The sequence below is a fragment of the Pipistrellus kuhlii genome, unplaced genomic scaffold, assembly GCF_014108245.1.
Source record: "Pipistrellus kuhlii isolate mPipKuh1 unplaced genomic scaffold, mPipKuh1.p scaffold_m20_p_3, whole genome shotgun sequence".
Classification (NCBI taxonomy): domain Eukaryota; kingdom Metazoa; phylum Chordata; class Mammalia; order Chiroptera; family Vespertilionidae; genus Pipistrellus; species Pipistrellus kuhlii.
The window spans coordinates 83,455,144-83,474,270 of NW_023425529.1; the positions used below are offsets into that span (position 1 = coordinate 83,455,144).

The following is a 19,127-nucleotide window of genomic DNA, read 5'->3' on the forward strand; positions in this document are numbered from 1 at the left end:
AGCACCCTGACCCTTAACCCCCTGCCACTTCACTATTTCTTGCTGTCAACACTCGGATGCCCCCACTGACATTCAACAGGAATGTCGATGAAGTCAAATTCATTGTCTCCCATCCGCACATCCATCTTCCGCCGTTTCCCCCTGGACTCAATCACAGTTCACTGAGACGCTGAGGCCCAGAGAGGGAAGGCTCTGAGCAAGGCCAAGCGTCCTCAGGAGGAGATGGCGAGCCCAGGCCTCCGCCTCGGTCCTGAAGACCTCCAGCTGCCAGGCTCCGGCACCAGGCTTTTGCAGGCGGCACCTGTCCTTGTTCATTCCCATCTGCGCGTACCCAGGCCAGAGCCCGTGAGGGGGGTGCCCCGTCTTCGTTTCCTCCACAGTGTTCGTCAGTGCAGAGCCCACGGAAGGCCTTTAGTAGGAGTTGAGAAGGGGAAGCAGGAGGGCCACGGAGGTGCTGGAGACCCAGAAGGAAAGCAGCTCTTCGTGGGGACTACAGCCCAGATGGTGCTGCATTTTCAGCAAAGCATTGGGCAGCTGGTCACCAGGACCACGTTCTTTATTTTATATATATATATGTATATATGTATATATATATATATACACACACATATGTATATATATGTATATATATGTATATATATGTGTATATATATATATATTACAGAGAGTAAAGGAAAGGAAAAGAGAGATAGAAACATCAATGTTGAGAGAATCATTGATCAGCTGCCTCCTGCACACTCCCCACTGGGGATGTGTCCACAACCAAGATACATGCCCTTGACGGGAATTGAACCTGGGACCTTTCAGTTCGCAGGCTGATGCCCCATCCACTGAGCCAAACCGGTTTTGGCAGGATCACGTACTTTAGAACTGCCCATCGCCTCCTCCATCACTGGCTGACTCTGGGCTTGCGGTGTGTGGTGACACTTCAACTGCTTCATCCTAGACTTCGTTACAGCAGCGATTCTTTCAGAGAACTATTTAGGAGTCTATCTTCTCCTGGGAGAAAAAAATGGGGCCAAAATCCAGGAATTCAAGGACTGAGAGTAACATTAGACTGTCTCCACGGAAAGCCAGGTCTATTAACTACTGTTAATATTTATTGAGTACAGACTGTATGGAAGACATGGTCCCGGGTTTCTTTGTCTGCACTGTCCTATTTCACTCCTATTCCCACGAGGAAGGCTGTCTTACCACCACCGCTTTCAGACGAGGAGACAGCCTTTCGGAGCCCGGGGTCTGGCTCCAGATGACTCAGGTGGTGAGTCTGGCTTCCCGGGGCGGCTCGGTGCCGCCTGCTCAGTAACCTCACCAGACCTCCTCCCTGGAGAGCTGCTGCCTCTCTTAGGGGGAGAATTGGTCAGAGGGAGCCCTCCAAGTGAGACGAGCAGGACTAACCTTATTTGGTGAATCTCAGTTAAGAATAAAATGTATTAATAAAAGCAGTTTGTGAACTGGTACGTCCGCTGCACATATTAGGTGCTAAGACTGTCAATAGGCCGAAACCGGTTTGACTCAGTGGATAGATGATGGGTCTGCGGACTGAAAGGTCCCAGGTTCAATTCTGGTCAGGGGCAAGTACCTTGGTTGCAGGCACATCCCCATTGGGGGGTGTGCAGGAGGCAGCTGATTGATGATTCTCTCTCATTGATGTTTCTAGCTCTCTATCCCTCTCTGTGAAAAATCAATAAAATATATTAAAATTAAAAAAAAAAAAGACTGTCAATAGGTTAGCCCTTCTCCTGCCTTTATACAACCCCCTCAGCTGCTCGTTCTTGGCGGGAACATTTTCCCTATAAGTGAATGGCAGTGTCCTTCTTACCAACCCATGGCTTCAGCTTTTAGAGGTCCCTTTATCCAGATGTTCCAAATGGCTCCTGCCTCCCTGCGGACAGCGTTTGGATATTTAGGCCAGAATCTATCAGTTTTGTTAAGCCCACGTTTTTAGAAAAACATCTAGGTAATGAGCACAAAATGAACATTGAATCACACAGAAAACAGGGGCAAAGTTGGGACAGAAGGGGTATTAGTTTTGCCTCCTTGTCTTGTTCTGGGCCTCAAAGGCTCATCAGGCCATTTCCCCGAGAAAAATTTCCCATGCATCCCCCAGCCCCTGTGACAGGGGCCAGAGGCAGGTAGGACTCTCCAGAAACAGGGGTGCACCAGCGGCAGGACCAGCAGCGACACCTGAAGTTCTTCCTCCCGGTGCTGGGCTGGGGAAGGGAACAATTACACTAAAATGCACTGCCCCAGGGTGGGAGGGCAGCATAGGTGTACCCCACAAGAAGGCAGAGAGCTAAGGAAGTGGAGGAGCCTGGCTTCTCTGACTCTTTCCGACAGGATTTTCATTCGGCACTCTGGCGTGGAAGAGACCGCTGAGTGTGGCCGGTAGCTTGGGAGGGCATGACAAGGAAGGGGGAACCTTGTCTCCAATAGACAGAGCAGGAATCATTACCACTTTCCACAGGTCCACATACGTGCTTTTTTCTTTCTTTGCTTCAACCACAAATGCCAAGTTGGGATGTGTTTTGTTCAGGGAAGAAGGCCAGAGACCCCACCCAGCAATCACAGACAAAACATGGTGAGAGCTCTCTCATTCCCACCGGCATTTGCCCCCGGCGCTGGCTGCGGGCTCCCCAGCAGCTCAGTGACTCAAGCAACGGGTCGCTCACCACTTCCCTTGGGAAGCTGGCCTTGGGCTCCTCACTGCGTGTTTTCCCAGCTGCTCAGCCACAAGCTCCTTTCCTGGGGGCACTGCTGCTCCCCTTCCTGGGCCACAGGCTTGACTCATCTTGGATGGAGATGGTGGGAGGTGGAGGGAGGTGGTGGGAGGTGGTGGGAGGTGGTGGGAGGTGGAGTGAGGGGGTGGGAGGTGGAGGGCTAGGTGTGGGACATTAGCTGGCGGTGCATCCATCTGTCACCTGCTCTCCCCCTGGGTTGTCAGAGGGAGACCAAGCAAGGTTGCCCCTTCGTGTGCGCATTCTAGACCCCAAATGAGAAATGTGTCCCCTACCCCAACCGTACTCCGTTAGCCTGAGAACTAGTCTCAGTCATCTCTGTGCTTGGGGTCCATAAATGTGTGTATGAAGTGAATCCCCAAATTCTTCCAGGTTGCATCCAGGTAGAACGACCTGGGCCTTCTAGTCAAGGCCTTTCCTTGACCCCCCCCCCCCCCCCCCTCCCAAAGATCCTAACCTCAGAATCCACGCTTTATTCTGAGGAGAGGAACTGGGTGTGTTTTTAATTGGACAAAGTGGATTCTAAGCTTTTATGATTGCTTTAGACCAGCTCTTCTCCCTGCCCCATCTGTCCCCAGAGATAAAGCCTTGAACTAGCTCCCCTAGGTGAAAACACAACCCCCTTCCCCCCCTTCAGTTATAGACCACTCATTTAAGGTTGCTGGACCTGGTCTCATAAACCCCATTCACTGTGAGGTGAGAAAGTCGTAGTGTGCCTCCGGCCCAGGCCAGCACAGCTCCAAGGAAGCTTTTCCCTCTAATTAGTCTGGTATTTGCTAAAACAGCTCTTAGTTTCCTTATTGTAAAAAAAAAAAAAAAAAAACGGGAGGACAATAGCTCCTATTGCCAATCCATTCCAGAGTTCCTGCTCCCTCTTTCCCCCACTCTCCTGCAGCCCCTGGCCCACCGAAAGGGGAAGGCTGTCGCCTTGTTTGGTTACTAATTAAGAAAGGGCAAAACCTAGGATTATTTCTATTGTTTCCCCCCTCACTGTACTGCTTTCAAAGGCAATTTCTTTAGCAGGCCACCTCCGACTTACTCAGGGAAGAGATGGGTTTCAAACTGTAAAAGAAAAGGCAGTTGGAGAGCAGGTCTCAAAGGTGCTGGCTGCTCCTGGTTGGCCCTGACCAGAGTCGGGAACAGGTCAGGGCTCAAGCACCTGCATCCCTGGGACCTTGGCAAACTCCCTTTTGGGCAGGTCACCCTGGGGTGTTGAGGACTTGGAACCCCAATAAAAGTATTTAAGCTTCAGTCTGAGCTGAGGCTAAACACTAGGCCCTAGTGGTATTTTCAGGCCACTACGAACCGATGGTGCCACTATCCTGTGTCTTGGTTTCCCCCCCAAAAGTCAGGTGAATAACTTAACCCTAAAGCTGTCAGAAGTGGTGAGAAAATGAGTTGGAAACATTTTTCTTGGTGTGCCAACACCCCCCCTGCCCCCCATCAAATGTCCTGACCCAGAAGTCTCTTGCTGAGGGCAGGAGAGGAATGACTTGGGTTGGTAAAGCGGAAATAAGAGATCACTCTACCGCTTGAGGGGATAAAAAAGGAGGATAAAGTGCGTGCAAGAGTTTGCTGTAAATATAAGCTATTGAGGTAACTCTCCCCTCAGTGCCTCGGGTTCCGCAGCCCCGAGGTAGGTGCTCCTGGCCCGGGTGCTGGGGGGCCCGGGGGGCGGGCAGGGTGCTGCTGGCCGGGCAGCGGGTCCAGTCCCCAGAGCAGCGGCGGGCGGTGTTGCTGGGCGGCGGCTCCCCATCCACACCCGCCAAGGCCCGGGCCGCTCGGTCCAGAGGCCGCGGGAGGAGCGGTGTCCGGCGGGCGGCCGGGCAGGTGCGGAGGTCACGGTCCAGCGCCGGGAGGCGCCGGAGGGGTCCGCGCTGCGGGGGCTGGAGCGGCGGCCGCGCGGCCGGGGGCGGGGAGAGGCGGGGGCGGGGCGCGGGGCTCGGATCCGCTCGCTCGGCGCCCGCCCGGCACTCCCAGCCCAGCCGCGCCGCCGCCGCCCGCAGCCCACTCGGCGGAAACTTCCCGGGGCCCCGCGCTCCGGGGACAGCGCGCCGCCCGGCGACCACCGACGGCCGGGCCCTCCCTCCGCGCGGCGCGGGCTCCGCACCGACTTTCCCGCCGGCCGAGAGCGGGGTCCCGGCGCGGAGCAGGGAGCCTCCTGCGGCGGGAGCGAGCGCGGACTCCGGGGCCGGCAGCGCGCACCCCGCGGAGGCAGCCCGGGCGCCGGCCGGCGGGACCCAGCGGAGCGCGCCCGGCGGCTGCGGAGCCCGGAGCGGCCGCTGAGGGGCGGCCCGGTCCCGGCCCGGCCCGGCCCCGCGCGGCCGTCGCCGGAGGAGCCGGAGCCCGCGAGCCGGACGAGCAGGTAAGCGCGGCCGCCGCTGCGGGAAGGGGCGCTCGCGGGCCGCCCCGGCCCCGGCCCCGGCCCCCGGCGGAGACGCCCCTCCGCCGCTCGCGCCTCCGAAACTTCCGAAGCGCCGGTTCTGCCCCTTCGGCGGCCGCGGGCGGCGGAGTTGGGCGCCGCGGGCGCTCGGTCCCCGGAGCGCGGAGGGACAGGGGGTGCGGGGGGACTCGGGGTGCGGGGGGCGGGCCCGCCAGGTGGGGGCTGGGAGCGCGGAGAGGGAAGGGGATCCCGCCCCAGGCCGCAGACAAAGCGGGGGCCGCCCGCCGCCTCCTGCCTGCGGGCGCGGGGCGCGGGCAGCGGGGGTCCCTCTCCCGCTGCTCGGGCGCTGCGGCTCCCGGCCCCCGGGGGTGGGCGGCGGAGGAGGCGGCCGGGGGTGCCGCCCTCCGGAGGTGCAGGGACTTCCCCGGGCCCCGCGGGCTCCTGTCCGGGAAGCGCGAGCCCCTCGGTCTCCCCGCGCCCTTTCCCGGCGCGGCCGGGCCCAGCGGGAAGCTCTGCTGAGCGAGCGCCACATCTGGAGGACTTCAGCCCCCGAGTGGTTAGTTTGGTGTCTGGATTCCTGCCGGAGCCCAGAGCAGGTCAAGCCCGGAGTGGGGTCCGAGGTTTCCGTTTTCTTCCATTGCTCCTGCGCTCCGTACGCACATCTGTTCCTGCCCCGCGAGATGGGGAAGTTACATCTTTCTCCATCTTCTCGGGGACCCTCAGGCACGTTTGGCCGTGCACCCACTCTGGGCCAAATTTCCCAGATACTTCCGTCCTCCGCTCACTGTGAGAGATGATGGTGCAGTTTACCCAGAGGAAAGTGAGGTGGCTCAAGCCAGGGGACGGGTTCACAACTTGAAGGGAGCACTTGGTCTCCACCCCCAACTCCCACTGCCTTCACTGCTTTTGCCACCTGGCCACGTTGGCAACAGCTTTCAGTTACTACCACCCTGGGCCGCGTTTCATCCTGGTACCTGGGGGAGAAAGAGGTTCAGGATCACGTTACCAATCCCTGACTGCTCCAGTCACCAAGAATGTGCCCGCTAGACAGAGCCGTGATGGGGCATCTGTGTCATGCCATCTGTGTGGGTGCAGAAACCTCTGGGCCAGCGGGGCAAGGTCACATCCCCTGCGACATGCCAGCATTCATGCAGGCAGGTCTGTGGCTGTCCCTAAGGCAGCAGAGCGTCCGGGAGCAGTGGGCACCCCCTCAAAAAGCCTGAGGACCCTCTCCTGGTGCCAGCCACTCCTGCTGCTGTCTGATTTGCCTGTGGCTTTCAAAGGTCAGACTGCTACGCTCTGGCATAAGTGAGTGGGTGCTGGCCCAAGTGTATGCCCACACACCTGTCCAGGTACAGACACACCAGTCCTGGCTAACACACCGACCTAAGGCTGGCAGAAGGCTGAGTGGTGGTTTTCCTCCATTTCAAAATAGTGTCTGTGTGACACAAAAGGATTGGGGTTATAAGTAGAGAAGGAGCCCGTGTGTCTCCTAAGGAAAGGCAAGGCGGAGAGGAGAGGAGCGATGCGGCTGGGCTCTTGATGGTGCTGTCAGGCCCCGGAGTCCAGGGGAAAGAGGCAGCTCAATGCCAGCTCTCCCCATTCCCAGCTCAGCCGGAGCCGACAACAGGGTCAGAGTGGAGCAAGGGGACCTAAAGGTCAATATGTGTGGCCCTAGTGGGTGCGGCTCAGCGGATAGAGCCTCGGACTGCGGGCCGAAGGTACCGGGTTTGATTCCTGTCAAGGGCACGTACCTCTGTTGCAGGTTCCTCCCTGCCTCCCTGGCCGGGGCTCTGGTCCAGGCACATGCAGGAGGCAACCAATCAATATGTCTCTCTCACATCCATGTTTCTCTCTCTTTCCCGCTCTCTTCTCCTCTCCCTAAAAATCAATGGGAAAATATCCTTGGGTGAGGATTAACAAAACAAACAACAAACAAAAATCAAAACAACAAAAGTCAGTATGTGGATAAATAGCTAAGGGTAGCCCTGAGCAGCAATTCCTTCTTTTCCTAAAGAAAATCAGACTGAGGGCGTCTCTTGGGGTCTGCCTGCCAGGGCAGCCGGAGCCAGAGCTGGCTGGCCCTTTCCATCCATGGATTTCCTACTTTCTCAGGCTCTGATTTCTTATGTGTTCCAGTATGAATATGTGAGGGAAGGGGTGTGTGTGTGTGTGTGTGTGTGTGTGTGTAGGTGTTTGCTCAGGGTGTTTGAAATCAATCCTCTCGTGTGTACATTTGGTGGTTGTACTATCTCCAGGGGTGTCTTATTGGCTTGAAACAACCTTTTTCTAAGAAACTTTTTACCCCAAAAGTTTAAGTTACAGGGACATTGCCAGATTGGTGGGAGCCATGTGCTGCGAAATGAAAAAACCTGGGATGGTCTTCACCTGGGGATCTCACCCTCTTGCTCTAGTCGCAGTAGGACGGTGCTTTTGTTTGCACTTCAGGGGGACAGAAGAGCAGGCCAGTCTGTCCTAATTTTTACTCTAGCATAGCGCTGCTGGCTTCTGGATTGCACGGCCTGGCATCTCTGGCAGGGGAGGGAATTTTTATATGAAGTGATAGCGCTTGCCTTCTCTGAAATAAAATACGCCCACAAAAGCTTTCTTGTTTGCTGTTCTGTTCTTGTTCTCCCTAGTGTCCTTCCAAACTGCCCGTCCTTTATCTCCCTAATCTTCTTAACAAGTCTTCAGACTCCACCTTTGTTCCGGCCCCACTTCTGAACACAATCCTCAGAGTTTGTTGTGGTTATTTCTGTAACTCCTTCAGCCCTCTCCAGATTCATAAGAACGATGGATATAAAAATCTGCTAGTGAGGAGAGAATACGGGGGTTCCCACCCTTACTGAAGGGCATTCTTGGATGGTTTTCAATGGGGCATCTTCAAATTGTATCCAGGAGTCCAGAAAAATCTGGCAGAGGGGTTGGGGGTAGATACTGGGATAAAGACAAAAAGACCTAATGATTTTAAATCTGAGCCACTTTTTAAAGTAAAAATGGCCTTCTCCCATCTTTGAGGAGCAGCCTGTTCACTCCCCCACCAGCACGTTGGTGCGGCCTGGGAAGCAGACCTGCTGTTTGATAGGGTCTGGCCCGGCTGTCCCTTCAGCGAGGAGAGCAGGTGACTGCCCTGCTCGTGCCAGGCTTCTCCAGGGGCAGCTGTTTACCTGGCTACATTTAACCCCCGCCCCTCCGTCCTCCGCCTGGCCACTGGGCTGGCTCCTCCAGCAGCATTTCCTGACTTCTGCGCCCCTGTGGTTGCAGTTGGGCTTTTTTGCGTGAATCCTCTTCTAGACTTTCTCAAGTTGGTTCCTCTCCTCCCTGCTTCTCCACCCACATGGCTTTCTTCCCAACTCAATTTCCTCCTGGGTGAATTGGAGCCTGGTTGGTACTTGGGGGAGACTGCCCCCCTGGCCCCTCCAAACACCGTGCACGAGGGTTCAGGAAACCTAGATTCAGGCTACTGTGCTGACTGGAATCATTGCCCAGCCCAGCCCCCCAGCCAGCGGCTCTGGAGTCCCCTCTGAGCAACCCAGGGCAGCCTTTCAGGGCGCAGGCTGTATCGTCAGAATTCCTTTTTGCACCCCCAAACCCCTGAAGACCCATCCAGCCCTTCTTTATGTCCTGTTCTTGGCATCACCATCTTTTCCTGAGGTTTTGCTTGGTAGGCTTACTGGGTGGGAGGAGGGGGCAGAGTACGGAGGGTGGTGGAGGGAGGAGGCTCATTGTAGCCACTTATTGGGGTTCAGTTGTCTCCTCTACAAAGTGAGGGGGTTGCACTAGACTGTGCTAGAGGCCCCTTCCAGCCCTCACATGCTGTTTTAAATAGCTTTAGCTGGCTCAGTCCTGGAAACCCCTCTGCTGTAGACCAGGCCTGGGGGTGGAAGCAGCCAATCCCAGAGGGTGCGTTCCCACGGGAGGGGCGGGGGGAGGGGGGGCGGAGGGCGGAGGGATGGAGGGGCGGGGGGGGGGGGGGGGCCGGGGGAGCGGAGGCGGAGGGATGGAGGGGCGGGGGGGGGGCCGGGGGGGGCGGGGGGCGGAGGGATGGAGGGGTGGGGGGGGCGGGGGCCGGGGGGGCGGAGGGCGGAGGGATGGAGGGGTGGGGGGGGCGGGGGGCCGGGGGGGGCGGAGGGCGGAGGGATGGAGGGGCGGGGGGGGGCAGGGGGGGCGGAGGGCGGAGGGATGGAGGGGCGGGAGGGGCGGGGGGGGCGGGGGGCGGAGGGGTGGAGGGGCGCGGGGGGGGGGGGGGCGGAGGGCGGAGGGATGGAGGGGCGGGGGGGGGGGGGGGGGGGCGGGGGGCGGAGGGATGGAGGGGCGGGGGGGGGGGGGCGGAGGAGCGGAGCCGGCCCCTGCCTGTCGCTTTCACAGAGTTACTGTTTCACAAGCCGTGGTCTTGCAGGCAGGGCTTGTGGTCGCGCTGGAGGCTCAGGTTGTGCTCCTGGGTTTGGGCTCTGGCCTGCCGGGGGCCCCTGCGGTTAGCCAGCCTCCGAAGGATTAGGGAGGCTCTGTCTTCCAGCTCCGGGTGATTTCAGGGCTGCTGCCCGAGTGGCTGGGGGAGGCACCCCGAGTCGATCTTACACGGGTTTCCAGTCCTCCCTTCTCTAAGCTTCCCTGAGCCCAGAAACGCTAACCCTTCAAAGGTTAGTCTGGTCTGACTGGTTGATAAAGGTCAGGAGTGGGTTTCCTGAGGTCTGGAAAATGATAGCTGGGCTTACATGGGAGAAGGCGGCGGATTAAAAGTTCTTGGTTTACAAATCTGAGTCCCCAATGGTCACTTTGATGATCTGGAATGTTCCATCAGTAGATTTGCTCTGAGAACTTCTTGGGGAGCAAAATAAATATGGCGCAAGAAAGCTTTTCTACCACTAGCCCACGGTAATCCTGTTTCCCCTGAGCCTTGCTCTGCCCTCGGAGAGGAGCTGGGCGTTGAGGGCACAGGCGTGGAGCAGCCCTGAGCCCGGCACTCTGCCCCTGCCCCGGCCTGCACTTGCCGCATCTCCGGGTTCTGAACCAGGATTTGTGCACCCCACCCGCTGCTCTTCCCAGCAGAAACCCGGGGATGATGGGGGCTTTTCATTGCTTTGGGAGCTTGGAGTACAGTCGAGCCCCTTCCTAAACTCATCTCTAAGATGACATACCTTACCCATATTCTTCGAGAAGTTCCCCCTGAGAAAATTTGAGCAATGAATTATTAAACAGTGTGTGCAAATCTTGTTTGAGGTGCAAGATCTGCAGGAGGATTAATCAACCCTTTAAGGAGATTTTTGTATATACGTTTTGAACTAGAAAATGCCATCTGCCACTCAGAAGCAGGAGCTGGTGGATGGGGAACGTTCTGGATGGCACTGTCAGGGTAGTCCACCACACAAGAGGCTGTAGGAAGCTGAGGCAGCAGAGACTCGGGTTTAGAGTCAGATGCTGGGTGTGAATCCCAGCAATCAGTAGCCGGCGGTGTAAATGTCGCCAGAGCAGGTGACCTGGCTTCTCAGTACCTCAGTTTCCTCATTTGTCAATGGAAATAGTGCCTTGACACTCCTGTCGTATGATTGCTGTGCAGTGGGTGGTGGGGATTAATGTATGTAAAGCACTAAACTATGCCAGGGACTTTTCCAGGCGGCAGGGGAGTTAGCCATTTTGCCCCTTGGCACCTGCCCCTGGCCTGCTCTGCGTGAAAGGTGTGGGCTGCCTTGGATGGGACCGTGCAGCATACCCACCGCTGTCAGTCTCAGGAAGTGACTCTCATAGATGCCATTTGGTCATTACATCGATGGCAGTAGAGGGTCCCAGCTTGTGGAATGACCAGTGACGGGAGATGATTTATGAGCAATGAATTATTAAATATTGGGTGCAAATCTTGGTTGGGGTACAAGATCTGCAATAGGAATAATCAGTCCTTTAAAGAGATTTTTGTGTTCAGGGTTGGCTGTCACGAAAGGAAAAAAGAGGGACACTCCCTCTTCCCTTAAACACAAATCCTGTTCTGCTCAGGCGGGGCCTTGGCCGCTCTCAGGGGGACATGCCTCCATGCTGCCATTGCAGGCGGATATTTTCCATCCGTGTGGACCAGATGGAAGGGACTGGAGCAGGAAGGAGCTCCATGGCTTCATTCCCAGCGCCTCACACCCCAGGCACAGCCATCGACCTTGCTAGTGGTCACGCCAGACCACTGGCACCATCTGGAAGTCACTGACACTCCTCTCCTTGGTGTCAGTGCCCAGCAGGAGTACCCAGTAAAGCCTTATTGATGTAACTAGAAAAGAACTGATCGGAAAAGACCTTGTTTTCCCTCCTTTTTGATGCATGTTCCTCACTTGGTTCCAGGGCATCTCACCCCCTAGTTTCCCTTCTCCCTCCCTGGCAGCAGCTGTCCTGCCTTCCTTCCTCTCCTTTAACCTCTTCTCTGCTAACACACTGTAATGGCCGTAGTGCCCTCTGCACTGTGAGTAACCCCACCTTTCCATCTCCTGCCTGCTCCTTTCCCGGGACCTTCAGATGCACATCTGATTGCTTGAGCAGCATCTTATTCAGGAGATCTGAAGGGCATCCCAGCCTGAACTTTGACCTTTCCCCTTAAACCTGCTCTTTGCACAGTACTCTTTCTCTATCTCATCCTTCTAGTTGCTCAGGTCATAAACCCCGAAGTTTGTCTTCCTCCTCCCCTCCTTCCCTCCTTCTGTCCTTCCCTACTTATTTCCCTCCCCCCCACTTCCCACATCCAGCCCACCAATGAATCTTGTTAAATCTACTTTCAGAAGACATTCAGAGCTCTGGCCACTTCTCCCTTCGACCACCCCTTCCTCTCCTGCTCTTCCACTAGCAGCTCCCTCCTGAGTTACAGTACCAGCCTCCCAGCGGTCTCCCTGCTGTAATCATCTGCAGCCTTCCTATCGAAGTATGCCAGGTCAGTTTTCCCTCAGAGCCTCCGATGGCCTCCCTTCCGTCTCCTCAGGATAAAGGCTGAGTCCTTACCAGCCCGGATGATCTGACCGCCGCTTCCCACCGCAGCCCGCTCCAATCTGTGCTTCACCCCAGCAGGTGGGCCTGCCTCGGGTTTGCACCTGGTTGTTTCTGCGTCCTCTCCTCCTCCATATTTCCTCAGACCTTTCCTCAGACGCCATCCCAGCGAGGTCTTCTGTGGTATAAATTACAACCCTCCCACTAGTTCCTAAGGCCCCTTCTCTGCTTTATTTTTCTCCATTGATCATACATATTTTTTGTGTTTTTTATTTTGTTGTCAGTCCTCACCTGAGGCTATTTTTTCCATTGCCTTTCAGAGAGAGTGGAAGGGAGGGAGAGGGGTTGGGGGAGGGAAGAGAGAGAGAGAGAGAGAGGAACATTGATGTGAGAGACACATGTGGATTGGTTGCTTCCCACATGCCCCCCCCCCCCCGCCCCCTCTCGTCCCTCCAGGTCCAGATCCAGAGTGAACCTGTAACTCAGATATGTGCCCTTTACTGGGGAATTGAACCCGGAACCCTTCAATGTGCTGGGTGATGCTCTAACCACTGACCACACCGGCCAAGGGTGAACATGCATTTTTTTTAATTTTACTTACTTGCTATCTTGTCTGCTTCCTCTTACTTACTAGAATGTAAACACCATGAGGGCAGGGGGTTTTGTCTGTTTTGTGCCCTGTTGTATCTGGAGCAATGCCTGACTCAGCGGGAGAAGGAATTGAATGGATGACAGGGGCCGATGTGTCACCATGGACAAGTCTGAGGTAGATGGTTCACCGCCCTCGGGTCTGTAGCTCCCTGTCCTTCCCTTCCCCCTCACCAGCCTGCAGAGGTGGGGCAGCTGGTGAGAACCTATGGCCCATTACATACCTTACTGACTTTAACTGTCGAAATTAAGGCACAGTCACCAAAAATCATTACATTTTTTTCCATTCATTCATATTTTTACTGAAAAATATGAAGAAAAATAAAATAACTCCAAGTTAGAGATAATGATCGCTACTATTTTGGTGCTTTCCTTTTCTGTCTTTCTTACGTGTTTCCAAAGTGTGTATTTCTTACGTGCTGCCTCCCTTCTGGATGGCAGTGGAGGCGGAATGCTCAGTGCCTGTCAGGGCCTGGCCTGTCGCAGATGCGCGGATTGTAGGTGACGGCCGTGACTGGACAGGGATAAGTCATTGCAGCCTCGGCAGAGACAGTCCCACTGGTTTCTTTACCGGTTTGGTTCATGAGCCGCGTGGTGAGTCTTCACCATTTGTTTCCTTACGGTTTCTAAACTCGGCATGATGGATTACTTTGGACCCAATAATTCTCTCTTGTAGAAGGCTCTCCTGTGCATGTGGCCAAATCCCTGACCTCCACCCCAGACACAGTAGCACCTGCCCAAGAGTTCCTAACGTTGCCGAATGTCCCGCAGGGGGCCTGTTGCCCCTGGTCCAGGACCACTGTTCCAAAGTGTCTCCATTTTATCCTGACGATTTTTCCTTATTTTCATTTCCCCCAAATCCTTTGGAATTACTACCCGGTTCTCCTCGTATTGCCGTGCTGCTGTATGAGTGTGAGCCCGTGGACGTCAGATGTGGATTTGGGCCCCCGCTTTCTCCCCTGCTGGTTGCCCCTGGTCCCCTCTCCACAGGACAGCTCCCCCTGCCCCCCTGCCGACTCACTGGTCACCCTGCTGCTCCAGGTTCCCTCCTGCTCAAAATGCTCTGGTGATGCCTCTTTTTCCTTCTGAATTCATGTGGTATCTTTACCCTGGTGTTCATACCCTTCCAATCTTAGCTAACAAGCCTTCCCAGACCCTCGCCCTCCGCTCCCTTCCTTCCAGTCAGACGAGACCCTGCTCCCTGACCTTGGCCCATGCATTGCTCCGCTCAGAAGCCCTCCCCGTCCCCTCTCCCTGTTCACCCCTGCCCGTTCTTCCAGGCGCAGCTCAGATGCCACCTCCCTGATCGCCTGTCAGGTGATCTCTCTCTGGTGGGATTGGCTCCCTGAGGGGTTGTCATAGTTCAGAGGACACGCATCGTGACGGCCCTTTGCACACTTTGTCTTAAATTGTAGCTCACATCTGATCTTCACGGCTGTGTGGCTGGTTAAGCTCAGGTAGATCGAAGGTGAGTCCCTGTATGCAGCTTGGACCAGGGGACCGCCTCACAGCAGTGAACAGCCCTCCTGCTGATTAAATGGGTTCCTAAATTGAGTGCGGTGTCCTGTAGCTAAAGGGGTTTTGTCATTTACTGTGAAGTTTAAGTGTAACATCAGGCCTCCAGACTTCAGTTTAGTCTGGCAGTGTGTTTCCAGCTTCTCGAAGCCTTTGCCCGCTGTGCCTCCTGTCCCCTGCCCAGGGGACAGCACATGGCCTTGGTGGGGAGGAGGGGCAAGTGGACTGAATCCTGTTTCAGCCACCCACAGCCTTTGCCTTTTGTGGGTTCCCAGTTCTTCATCTTTAAACAGGGAAAGTAATGCCCAATTCATAAGGTTATTTTGAGAATTCCTGCACTTAGTGTGTCTGCAGTCAGTGTGCTCTCCCTTCTTTAACTCTTCACTGAAGACAATGAGAGTGCTAAGACATTGTTATCTCGACACCCCAAGTACCAGGCTGCTCAGAGTTTGGTCCAAAAGGACTGAGTGTTTCATAATTTGGTTTGTTTGACATTGAGGCAACAAAGGAAGACCCGGAAATTCTCTGATATGACAGCTACTGGTACCAACGAGCTGTGGGAAGCAGCGCAGCTTCTGGCTCTGGAGATTTTCCTTGAAGGGCCCAATAGGAGTGCCTGGGAGGCAAATGTCGCTTACGCTTCTTCATCCATCTCTCCCACTGACTGTCCCAGCAGTCAGCATTGTTACCATTAAGTAATATTGATAAATTAGAATTAATGAGCTAGATTTTTTAACAAAAGTAAATTAAATTAAATTAATGAGCCAATGGCTTTTAAGAAGGTTATAATCCCCACTTGGAGAAAGCTGGTTTTGAATTACCACATTTCATCAACACTGAGACACATTTTAACATACCTGAGGTCAGGATGCATCTTAAAATCAGTGTACTGTTGTCTAATTGGGAGTACTTTCTTAGGTACAAGATAATGGTGCACTTTCGAATCGGTAGCATATTAAGTTTGGTGAAATAAATTAATGTCATTGATTACCAAAGATGACCTGCTGTCCTTTCCCGGTGCCTGCCCCAGTATTCCCTGGGAAATGTACGTCTGCTGTTTTGCAGAATAGAGGATTTAGAGTGGCACCTTCATATCGAACATCTGCTGACTAGGAAATTCTAGGCAAAGACCACATGTCCCACAAACCCTGGACCCCAATACGTGAGGGTGCTTGGTGTCCTGCGGTCACCTGAGAAACAGAAGTCTAGGGTTACTGCCTCTGCTCCCAGGGATCTTGGGTAAAATATAACCTAGACAAGTCTCCCTCTCCTCATCTGTAAGTGAGTTCACTGTGTAGCCACCCCGCGCTTCGCCTCTCTCACAGAGCTGTTGTAGGACAAGGAGAAATAGCAGGTGCTAGTAAGAAAGTAGTTTATGACCAATGTAAAGTGCTGATTCTATTTGTAAGATGTGGAGACTTAAAATCACTGACAAAACACAGCCCAGGTGACTCCACAGTGACTCATACCTGGCACTTGTCTTCTTGTTTCTCTCTTTCTAGGAAAGAGTCTTTGAAAACTTTGTAGAAGCTTAAATGGTGAAGTGAAATAGTATCCACAAGTATCAAAAAGAAGTTATACCCTATAACTAGTGTGAGCTGTTTTTTTTTTCTTCTTCCATTTTATATTTTCCTGTTTTACTGCGTTGGCATTGGAACAGACAAAAATATCAGTAACATTAACACAAATATCTTTATCCTGAAGGGTAAGTCTAATCTCTTACGTACAGTGCTTAAGAAATCAAGTTCTGCCGGGACTGGTTTGGCTCAATGGATAGAGCGTCGGCTTGGAGACTGAAAGGTCCTGGGTTCGATTCCGGTCAAGGGCATGTACCTTGGTTGCGGGCATATCCCCAGTAGGGGGTGTGCAAGAGGCAGCTGATTGATGACTCTCTCTCTCATTAATGTTTCTAACTCTCTCTCTCTCTTCCTCTCTGTACAAAATATATTTAAAAAAAGAAAAAAAAAGAAAAAGAAATCAGGTTCTGCCCAGCCAGTGTTGCTCAGTAGTTGAGCCTTGACCTGTGAACCTGGAGGTCAGGGTTTGATTCCCAGTCAGGGCCAGGCCCGGGTTGCAGGCTTGGTCCCCAGCAGGGGTGTGCAGGAGGCAGCCAGTCGATGATTCTCTCTCATCATTGATGTTTCTGTCTCTTTCTCCCTCTCCCTTCCTCTCTGAAATCAATAAAAATGTATATTAAAAAAGAAAAGAAAAAAGAAATCCAGTTCTACAGCCCAGTTCGTGCTGGCCCAGTCCTGGCCCCAGAGCTCACCCCACACAGAAGTGGTCTTGAGCAGGGCACCCACACTCTCTCTTGACCTCAGTCTCCTCATCTGTTAAAACCCTTTGGGGGCTGTTGTGAGGATTAAGTGAAATGCACAAAAGCACTTAGCAAGGCCTTACACATAAAGCACCCGGTAGATGTTCACTTTAATTACGCTTCCAAAGAACCACAAGAAAATGCTATTGTGCCGTCTCCAGAGACTAGTTCTGCTGACATAATCAAAAGTTTGGTTATGTCTGGAAAGCAGGGGTAGAGTTGGTGTTATTTTCATACTTAAGCATGGTATTATTAAACTACACAAACATGTCAGTCCAACAGTAACCTGACCTCAATAACATTGCATTTTCAAATACATAGTCTGTTATGCTGTAACCAAATCAAGAGGATCCTGGTCAAAACCTTACCAGACAGCTTTTAAATATTTTCTTTCAAGTGAGATTGTTGCAATGCACTGTCAACCATCCCTGTGCTAGGAAGAGGCCTAAGTGGCATCTCCCTTTGATGCCTGAGAGCCTGGGAGGCCTGCTTCTGAAAAATATCATGAACTTGCTCCCACAATCTGTTTGCATTTGAGGGTTAGAGAAAGTCTTAGGACTGTCAAAACTCATAAATGTCATAAATTCTGCTCTCTGTTTCTTTACATGCTGCTCTGTATTGCCACATTTTCTTTTTAGTCAACTTTATTGAAGTATAATTTACATACAACAAAATTGTAATTGTATAGTACAGTAAATTTGGACAAATACAGACACCCATGCAACCACCACCTCCCTGGTCCCCTTACAGCAGTGGTTGACCCACAGGTTGAGAACCACTAGCAGGGTCGCCTAAGACCATTGGAAAACACAGATATTTACATTACAATTCATAACAGTAGCAAAATTACAGTTATGAAGTAGCAACGAAAATAATTTTATGGTTGGGGATCACCACAACATGAGGAACTGAATTAAAGGGTCTCATTAGGAAGGCTGAGAACCACTGCCGTACAGACTGTTGCATTGAATAAATATGCTATAATTCGTTTATTCACTTTTGGTGGACATTGGCATTAATCCAATTTTTGGTTAATGTGATAATCTCCATTTCTTAATTAGGATGTTTAGTCTATTCACATTTAACCCATCTTTTAGCTTATTTTGAAATCATTTGATTTACAGTAATGTTTCAGAAATAGTTTAGAGAATTTCTGTAGGTATACTCTTTACTTAGTTTCCCCATTAACATTTTACAACAGAAAGTTAACATTATTACCATAATAAGTAATTTACAGATTTTATTCCAATTTTCCCCTAATGTCTTTTTCTGGCCCCAAATCCCATCCAATATCTCACATTAATTTTACTTGTCATGTCTCCTTAGTCTCCTCCAACCGGTGACACTTCCTCAGTGTGTCTGTTGTTTTTCATGAACTTGACATGTTTGATGTGCACCCTTACGGAATGCTCTCTCAGTGTGGGTTGTCTGATGTTTGCTCATGATTAGGTCCTGGCTGTGCATTTCTGGCAGGGATGCTGTGTCTGCCTCAGTGCATCATGTTAGGGAGACATGATCTCAGTGTTTCTTACTATTGGTGATGTTAAGTTTTGATCCATTAATGTAATTTTCTATGGTTTGGTTAAAGTCTACCATGTTGCTATTTGTTTTCCATTCATCCCCTCCCCTGTTTTTGTTGTTGTTATTGCTCTGGAGCTAACTATATGCATCCTTAATGAACCAGGCTCTTGGAGTATCTCTTCATAGTCACATTGTACCTCTCCCTGTCCATACTTTACAGATGTGATAAACTTACAACAGTGTAATTCCACTTGCCTGCTGCCATGTGTTAGTATATTGTCATATCTTCTACATAAGCCCTCTCATGGAGTTACTAGAGGCCTGAGGCATGAAATTCGTGCAAAAAGCTTGGCCCTCACAGCCCTGGCTTCGTCCTGAACGTTGTTAGGATGGTCGTCTGGACCGTCATTCTGCTGTTCAGTCTAATTAGCATATTGGCTCTTTATTATATAGGATTACTTTTGCTTTAAGCAGTTATCTTTTCAGTAAATTATGAGAAGAAAGTCTTTTTTTTTCAATCCTCATCCAAGGATATATTCCATTGATTTTTAGGGAGAGTGGAAGAGAGAGGGAAAGACAGAGGCATTGATGTGAGAAAAACACATCAATTGGTTGCCTCCTGCAAGAGTCCCAGCGAGGGCCCAGGCTGGAAGGAGCCTGCAACCAAGGTACATGCCCTTGACCGGAATTGAACCTGTGACCCTTTACACTCTATCCACTGAGACAAACTGGCTAAGGCAAGAAAAGAGTCTTTATGCTTATACTTTTATTTCCAATTTCAGGTGTTTTTCATTCTTTCTTGTTGACCCAATTTTTCAGCCTGATGGTTATCCCTTTAGTATTTCTGATAGTGCAAGTCTGTTTCTCTCAGCTTTCATTTACCTGAAAATGTCATTACTGCATCCTTGACTTTGAAGGATATTTTTGCTCACTATAAAATTCATGTTTTCTTTTAACAATTTAAAGGTATTGTTCATTGTGTTCTATCCCTTCTACTTTTTTATGAAAAGTCAACTGTCTTTTAAAAAAATCTTTGTTCCCTGTACATAAT

At 52.3% G+C, this 19,127-nt stretch overlaps 1 protein-coding gene across 1 annotated transcript in view; it reads left to right on the plus strand.

Moving 5' to 3' along the window:
* The first annotated feature begins 4,692 nt into the window (after window positions 1–4,692).
* WNT5B (Wnt family member 5B) overlaps window positions 4,693–19,127 on the plus strand; it is a 127,640-nt gene continuing 113,205 nt past the window's right edge. The window contains exon 1 of the mRNA XM_045588395.1: window positions 4,693–5,103. The gene's annotated coding sequence lies outside the window, so the exon portion shown is untranslated. The remainder of the gene's footprint in view (window positions 5,104–19,127) is intronic.